The sequence below is a fragment of the Aethalodelphis obliquidens genome, unplaced genomic scaffold (assembly GCF_003676395.1).
Source record: "Aethalodelphis obliquidens isolate GAN/ISIS:26980383/991018 unplaced genomic scaffold, ASM367639v1 scaffold70, whole genome shotgun sequence".
Taxonomy (NCBI): Eukaryota; Metazoa; Chordata; class Mammalia; order Artiodactyla; family Delphinidae; genus Aethalodelphis; species Aethalodelphis obliquidens.
In genome coordinates this window covers 2,865,520-2,874,559 of record NW_020838014.1, presented here as the reverse complement: position 1 = coordinate 2,874,559, position 9,040 = coordinate 2,865,520, and the positions used below count along the sequence as shown (strand labels likewise).

The following is a 9,040-nucleotide window of genomic DNA, read 5'->3' as shown; positions in this document are numbered from 1 at the left end:
ACCCAGCATTGCAGAGTTTGTTCTAGTTTTCTCTTTCCATATTTGTAACTGAGGAGGATGTCCCCACCCCACCAAGGCTCTGACACATTACGATGGGTTCCATTCCTGCACTGATGCCCTTCTTAACCCTCTTGGGCTACCCTATGCTGGGCTAACCCCTGCCCATGCAAAGCTGTTCTCCCATTGGATGTCTTCCTGACCCTGCTCAGAGTCTAAAACCCTACACTGGGCCTTCCTGCTACACAGATGCCTTCCCCATCCATCGTGGGCTCTGATGCCAGGGCCAGGCCATCCCCCTGTGCTGGCCACTCTCCTCACCCTGTGCTGGCTCTGATGTCCCATGCTGGGTTTCCCCACTCTTCTCTGGCTTTGACTGTCTGTGCTGGGTGATAATCCCCTGCATGGACACACTCTTCACCCTGCTTGTTCTCCAAACTCCTGATGGCCCAACCTCCCATGTAGAAGCCTCTCTCTTCATCCTGCAGAGGCTGACCCCTCTCCCCAGGGGTAAACCCTCCTTAGTCTCTGACTCTGCCCTTGAGCACAGCTGCTCTCTCTCTCTGGCACAAATACCCGCATTGTTGATCCCGCTTAATGGCTTCTGGGCAGAATTGCTGGGGAAGGGAAAAGAAACGGGTAAGAAGAGCTCAGTGACTGTTTTTCATATTTATCAGTTATAACAGACAATGCTGATTGCCTTCACAATAACTCTTCTTTCCACCATCTTTTGTTACTTGCAGCCAAAAGAATTCTAACTGCCCAACTAACCTTACTGATGCCCCTCTCTCAGCATACAGCCTTGCTTCTTTCTCAGAGGCTACACAGGCTTTTCCTACTCTTCTATCCACATCCCTTAAGGCACAACACTACCTACATCTCCACAGTACTCTATCTTCTTTCCCATAATTTCCAGGCAGTGATATTCTTTCCCTTATTCCAAGGCTAATTTACCCATCATGTTTCTATATACTATTTTCTCCCAGATTCTTAGGGAGTCTGCTTTGGTAAAAGTTTCCTTTATTTCCTTATTTTCAAATTCTGGATTATTATTAGTTCTTTTCTTTAAGCAGAAAAATGGCCAAGTCTCTTCCTTCTTATAAACAAAGATAAACCTTCCTCTGATCAGAAAACATTTAATATGTACATTTTTTTTGATCCAATATAATTCTGCTTCTAAAAGTCACTTATTGGGACTTCCCTGGCGGTCCAGTGGTTAAGACTCCACACTCCCAATGCAGGGGGCCTAGGTCAGATCCCTGGTTGGGGAACTAAGATCCCACATACTGCAACTAAGCCTGTGTGTCGCAACTAGAGAAGCCTGCAGAGCCAAAATAAATAAATTCATTAAAAAATCACTTATTAATTTATTGAATATTTATGAGCACCCAATGTGCCAGGTACCATGAATAAAATGATAAGCAGAAACAGATATCATCCCTGATTTCATGGAGCTTAATGAGACAAATATCAATCAGATAATCACACTAATGAATGCATTATTGCAAATTGAGACCTTAATGATAAAATGAAATATTATGTACTCATATTTGTTGGTCCCTATTCCACTCTTTCCATGCATTAATTTAATCATAAATAACGTATTATACGTACTATAATATGTATATAGTTTTATTATGCCCACCACTATTATGCCCACTTGCAGAAATGAAACTGAGTCAGAGAGAGGTTAAGTAACTTGTCCAAGGTCATACAGCCAATAAGTGATAGAGTTGGAATTGAAACCCAAATTGTCTGGCCCCTGCTCTTAACCATTATGCTATACTGGTCCTTACAAGTAGCTATGAAGAGGGATCTTTTTTTTTTTTTGATTAAAAAAAAAATTATTTATTTATTGTTTCTGTCTGTGTTGGGTCTTTGTCGCTGCGCACGGGCTTTCTCTAGTTGCGGCGAGCAGGGGCTACTCTTCGTTGCAGTGCGCGGGCTTCTCGTTGTGGTGGCTTCTCGTTGCAGCGCACGGGCTCTAGGCACGCGGGCTTCAGTAGTTGTGGCACGTGGGCTCAGTAGTTGTGGCTCGTGGGCTCTAGAGTGCAGGTTCAGTAGTTGTGGCACACAGGCTTAGTTGCTCCGTGGCATGTGGGATCTTCCCAGATCAGGGCTCGAACCCATGTCCCCTGCACTGGCAGGTGGATTCTCAACCACTGCACCACCAGGGAAGCCCGAGGAATCATTTTTTAGTTTTACTTTATTTTATTTTTTATTTTTCGCTGCCTTGAGTCTTCGTTGCTGCTCACAGGCCTTCTCTAGTTGGGGTGAGCAGGGGCTACTCTTCGTTGTGGTGCATGGGCTTCTCACTGTGGTGGCTTCTCTTGTTGCAGAGCACGGGCTCTAGAGCACAGGCTCAGTAGTTGTGGCACATGGGCTTAGTTGCTCCGCAGCATGTGGGATCTTCCCAGACCAGGGCTCAAACCCGTGTCCCCTGCATTGGCAGGCAGATTCTTAACCACTGTGCCACCAGGGAAGTCCCAGAAAGAGGGATCAATGAGGATATCCAACAAAGAAAACTGATCTAGACAGGAGCTTTCTGAGGAAGTACTGCTTGAGCTCAGACCTCAAGTTTGAGTAGGCATTAACTCTGCAAAGTGGGTGGTGGTGGCAGTAGGAGAAGCAATCATTTCACCTAGAGGGCAGAATGTGCAAAGGCCCTGAGGCAAGAGGGAGCATTGCACAGTGAAGAAATTGAAAGGCCAATGTAGCCAGAATGTAGAAAGCAAGGGAAAAGTGGGACATTATATGGCTAGAGAGGTAGTCTAGGCCAGATGAAATGGGGCCTTATTGGCCCTTAGGGATTTTGTTTTTCATCCTAAGAGTAAGAGAAAGCCATGAAGATAAGGATTGGGGAAGCAGGGATCAGTTTTCTTTGAAAAGATTACTCAACTCCAGTTTAGACAGTGAATTATAGGGGAGTCACAGTACATGTGGAGATGAGGCTTGTGATATCTTGAGGGTGGTAAGCTGACTTAGGGTGGTGACAGTGGAAATGGAGGGATGTGGAGAAATATTTAGAAAGTCAAATTGATAGGACTGGGTAGAAGATTAGATATGAGTGGTGAGAAGTTGTAGGTTTTAAGGACGACCCCCTCCTGTATGTAATCTGTCAATAAAATCAGTTAATGTATCTTCTAAATATCTTTCTTTCTAGCTTAAAACACCATTTATTGAGATAGGGAATGTGGAAGAAGATGAGGAGGTTTGGGGAAAAGATTACTGAGTCTTGGACGTGCTGACTTTGCAGTGCCTTTGAGACATTCACGTGGAGATATTAACTGACCTGGGCTAAAGTCATACACTTGGCAGTTATTATATGGATGGCAAATGAAGCTGAAGCATGGATAAGTTTGCCTAGGGGAAGAAAATTGATTGAAAAGAGAAGGGGGTCTAGAGCTGATATTTCAGAAAGCCCAACACTGAATAAGTCTGAGTACAGCAAAGTGCTAACTTTGTAGGCCTGTATTGATCAAACCCTGCACATTCCAAAGAAAGGCTTGTTTTTAGAACTGTTCTTGATTGACTCCTGGGAGATGATAACCTCTGAGCCCTTGGAATACTCTGCCTGTAAGAATGGTTTGTATGCCTGAGGCCTTGGGCCACACTGTATCACTTTGACTGAATAGTTTAAGCTATCAATGTGATTTATGCTGATCATCTGTTTTAGTATGCCTGAGGCCTTGGACCATGATGTATCAGTTTGGAATTTGAGCAGCTGAGGTCAGTTATGTGGGTGATCCATGCCTATGTGACAGACCTTCCCCCAAAATAAAAACCAAGGCTTGGGTGAACTTCCATTTGGCAACACTGCACAAAGGTGTTGTCACACATCATTGCTGGGAGAATTAGTGCCTGTGCAACTCCACTGGGAGGAGACACCTGGAACCTTGTGCCTGTTTTCTTCTGGAATTTTCTCCATGGACCTTTTACCTTTGCTGATTTTAATCTGTATCATTTCACTGTAATACACCATAACCATGAGCATACCAACTTTTCTGAGTCCTATGAATTCTTCTAGTCTGTTTTTGGGGACCCTGACACAGTATGTAAAAGAAAAACAGCAGTCCAAGAAGTAGGAAGAAAACCACCAGAGTATGGTGTCATGAAAGCCATGGAAGTAAGTGATTCCAGAAGGGGGAATTGTCAAAGGTGTGAAATCCCATGGAGAAAACAAGTAAGCTTAGGAATAAAATATGTCTACTGGATTTAAAAAACATGGAGGTCCTTGATGACCTTAGCAAGAGCTGTTTTAGTAGAGTGATGGAAATGGGAAGCCAGGCCAGAGTAGATTGAGGAATAAGTGGGATGTGAGGAAACAGAGAACTTTAGACAGAGAAACAAATTTGAAAAAAAAGATTGCAGGTTAATTTACCTTTATTTATAGTAGCAAAATACATCAAACATAATCTAGTTATTTAATAACCTAATAAGAACCCTTTGAATTTATATATTAAAAATTTTTACAATGGGTATACTTGTTGAATCAGCAATTCTATCTTTAGAAATAGTCATAAAAATAACTATAGACATGCAAAGTATTATTCATCACAATGCTTATCACAGTATTGTTTATAATAGCAAAAAGTTGAAAACAACCTTATTGTGTAAGAACAGACAGCTAATATATTACAGTACACTCACATTATGAAGTCTGTTTATTGTCTAAATTGGAATGTATCTTACTGGTTGCAAGAATTAGAGATAATGTGTGTGAAATCACTTTGTAAACTGTAAACTGCTGTTCAAATGTCCTGTTTATTACTGGGATTAACAATGTGCCCCCAGAAGGCCTTAGAAACATAGAAAAGCCAAAGAGCTAGCAATTAGACTCAGAACTCTGCCATTTGTCCCTCTTTTCTTGGTACTAGTGATTCTCAAACTCAGACAACTTGGCACCTGGAAGTCAAAGGGCGCTTTGCACAACATCATGAAATGCTGAGAAGTGAACTTTATTTTTTCTAAGATCTTGTTTTTAATTATCTTAAGCCTTATGATCACAAAATCTACAAATTTGTGCTGATGGTGTATCTCCCCTACTTTGTCTAATGAGTTTGCAAAGACACCATTACCAATCACATATATACAGGAGTTTTATAGTTTCATGTCATTTTGAATAGCTGTTTAAAGACAATCCTGAATTATAACTCAGTCTCACTCAGATAGTAAAGGATTTAAAAGCAAAGTTTAACTTGCGATTATATCTTGTCACACTGACTTTTAAAAGCCTCTGACCTTATAGATCATCTATAAAATGTGTGAAGTGTTAAATATTCTTTGACATTTTACATAAACCACAGTAAAATGCCTTTCGTTAAGTAAAAGGCAACATTTTACTTATTTATTTTTATTTCTTTTTCTCTTTCCTTTTTGGACGCACTGCGTGGCTTGTGGAATCTTAGTTCCCAGACCAGGGACTGAACCTGGGCCCTCGGCAATGAGAGCGTGGAATCCTAACCACTGGACTGCCAGGAAATTCCCAAAAGGCAACATTTTGGATACAGGGAATTTTGGATTGGCATAGTTAAGACCAAAAAGATAAAATGGATATTTCTACCTTGTCTTCAGCCCTTTAAAGCCTAATGAACACAAACTGAAATGCAGGTGAGTCTTGCTCAATTGTATGAGACAACAAAGCCATTTTCCCAGTATGTAAATATTATACTCAAATAATCAGTTCTATAAATCTAAATTAAAACCAATATCCTATAGGTTTTGAGATGGCATTCACCATCTTTGTGAAAAGTTCGATATTACCAATCAAGTCTGATTATATCTTTAGAAGAGGGAAACAGTGACAGTACTTGCTGAACTGGAATTCCTATCAAAATTCAAAAAGCTCATCATATTAATTTAACCACAGCCAATCTTATTTAAATCAGGACTATCCAAAAAAAATTCTGTCAGCCACTCATGATCTGAATTCTGGTATGAGATCAATTTAAATATGTTACACATAAAAGAAGTTGAGACATTTCTGTTTTGTAAGAAAATAAGGCAGTGGGCCAACTATTACTCATTAGAAGCTTTGAGATAAGCTATCAAGTCTGCCCTTTCTGTCTTCTTCTTAATGCTAGCGCAGATCATTTTTTTCCAGGGATGTACTTCTTAGGATTCTCCAAATACATTTCTCCCCAGGTGATGCCCTTGTTCTTGTTGGCATCAGTGTAAGAGAATCCCAGGGGCCTGACCTGTCTTCCATCCAGGACCATTTATTATGCTTGCCTTACTTTTCCATGGTGTGGCACTGGGCATATTTCTGGACAAAAATCTTGCCCTTCTCAACATCACCCATTTTAATTTTGGTTTTTTGACATGTGCTTTAGGAAGGTCCTTGCTCTGAAGTTGGACTTCCTGCTAAGTGCAAGGATATGCTAATCCAAGGTACATGTGCTTATGTACCTGTGTTCAGAGAAGTGAACTTTAAATCACAAGATGTCCCCTTTATATCCCCTGGCCTTACCCACTCATGATTGCTAATATGGCACATTAACAGAAATTCCCCAAATCTTTTTTTTTTTTGGCTGTGCCACGTGGCTTGTAGGATCTTAATTTTCTGACCAGGGACTGAACCTGAGCCTTTGGCAGTGAAAGCATGGAGTCTTAACCACTGGAATTCCCCAGAAATGCCCCAGATCTTAACCGCAGCTCAGCATTCCTCTGCTGGTCCTCATGACCTCTTCCATTCCTGCTGATGGCCGTAGTTGCTCTGTCCAAGAGTGGCAGAACCAGCCATTGCAAACCTTCACCCTATTCATGGGCTACTCTGCCTCACTGTTGCCAACCTGCTGTGCTCTCACCATTGCTCACCTAGCTATGTCATTCCCAGTGCTCTTTCTCTTTTCTGGACAATTGTAAAGTTCTTTTCACTTCTGGTTACCAGCAGTATCAGGGCAGTTTTCTCCACAGCAGAGCTTCTAGGCATCTACTGATAGCTCTCCTTTATTTCAGAACTGTGTTTTTCTTATAATGTTTGGGCAAGCCGGTCAGGGGTAAAAGATAGCCTAGGTTAGGGGAATGGCTGGATCCTTACACTTGCTGCTCAGTTCAGCCCACAGAATGGTTTCTCGTCTTGAGATTTTTCTCTGAGGTATCTTTGTTTCTCCCTCCAGTTCTGCTCCCTTCATGAACCTTTAGGTCTGTCTACTTTTACATTCATTTCATGTTTACCATGCGCCAGGTACAGTTAGCACTTTACAAATATTTAATTGTCAGCCTTGAAGTAGATCCTACTAGTAACAAAAGCCCTTTTACAAATGAGGAAACTGAGGCAAGCGAAGTGAGTTACCCCAAATCACACAGCTAGTAGGTGGTGGAACGAGGCTTCAAACTAGGCATTCTGGCTCCAGCACAGACTCAACCTCCATGCAATACAGTCTCTCCATCAGACAGGTTTATCCATATCATACATCAGTCTTATGATTTCACAATTTCTCCTGCAAGAATTCTGGGTTTCCATTGCAAATTGAGAATGCAGCTGATTCAATGTCCCCAAGTACTCCATGACAATTTAATTCCAGGCACTGCATTCTCAGAGCACACAGTAAATTATATTGGTGGGGGGACAGTTTGCTCTCTATAAAATTATATCGTTTTCAAAAACAACACTTTTGGGCTTCCCTGGTGGTGCAGTGGTTAAGAATCCGCCTGCCAATGCAGAGGACACGGGTTCGAGCCCTGGTCCGGGAAGACCCCACTTGCTGCAGAGCAACTAAGCCTGTGCGCCAAAACTACTAAGCCTGTGCTCTAGAGCATGTGAGCCCCAACTACTGATCCCATGTGCCACAACTACTGAAGCCCACGCACCTAGAGCCCATGCTCCACAAGAGAAGCCACTGCAATGAGAAGACCGTGCACCACAACGAAGAGTAGCCCCCGCTCACCGCAACTTGAGAAAGCCTGCATGCAGCAATGAAGACCCAATGCTGCCAAAAATAAATAAGTAAATAAATAAAAATTTTTAAAAAGTGTTTAAAAAACAAGCAGTTTTATACTAGATTTTTATAGTATTTATTTATTTTTTGGCTGTGCTGCACGGCATGTGCCGAACCCATGCTCCCTGTAATGGAAACATGAAATCCTAACCACCGGACCATCAGGGAATTCCCTTGTACTAGATTTTAATAAAGGCAAGTCGTAGCAGGCATCAAAAGCTTAAGAAAAATGCAAGGAAACAAAGACTTTGGTTGAGAAATTTGGTCCACTAATTTGTTTTTTTGAAGTGAATTTGGAGAAAAGTCTTTATTTGCTCTTTATTATATATACACCTTATTTTTCACCACCTGTACAGATACCACCCTGGTTCAATCCACCATTATTCCTCGGCTGAAATATTATTGTATTAGCAACCTAACTGGTCTTCCTTCTTCCACTCTGACCCCCTACAAGGGAGTTCTACAGTAAACAGCCACAGTGACTCTTTTCACAACTTTGGGTCTTTGATCAAAACTCATCCAAGATTTCCTATCTCACTCAGCATCTTAAAACTGGAATATGAGTATTCGGGTACTACAGTGGAGGAAATTTTTCCAAAGGGTACACAAGGATAGTTTTAAGAGATTTAATTTTATATTAATTCATATATATATATACACATATGTATACATGCATTTTTTAATGCAGTGCTCATGTCAATAAAAATGAAAAATGGAATTGATACAGGACTTTATCTCTTCCTAGTAATGTTATATACATCCATGCCTACACAAACTAAAAAAAAACTATGTCATCTCATTAAAAGACAGTCCCAATTAACATTTTACTTTTCATGTTTAATATTTATTTAATGAAATAGAACATTTTTGATCATGTACTTTTAAACTGGATGACGATGTTTGTTAAACTACTTGTTTACCTTTCCATTGGATAGATTTAAAAGTAATGTGACAATTAAAAAATGTTGGTATTGCAAAATGTCAGAAATGGCACTCTTTGCAACTATTTACACTCCTGATGAAAAATGTTAAGAATCAACTTATGATGTTCGAGGGAGAAAATAGTTTTTCTAAGTTCTTTTCCCGGGCACAGAAGTTTAAAA

At 40.9% G+C, this 9,040-nt stretch overlaps 1 pseudogene; it reads right to left on the bottom strand.

The window, feature by feature from the left end:
• Nucleotides 1-2,556: 2,556 nt before the first annotated feature.
• On the bottom strand, nucleotides 2,557-7,693 carry LOC113611759 (cytochrome c-like; annotated as a pseudogene).
• Between the last annotated feature and the right edge of the window lie 1,347 nt (nucleotides 7,694-9,040).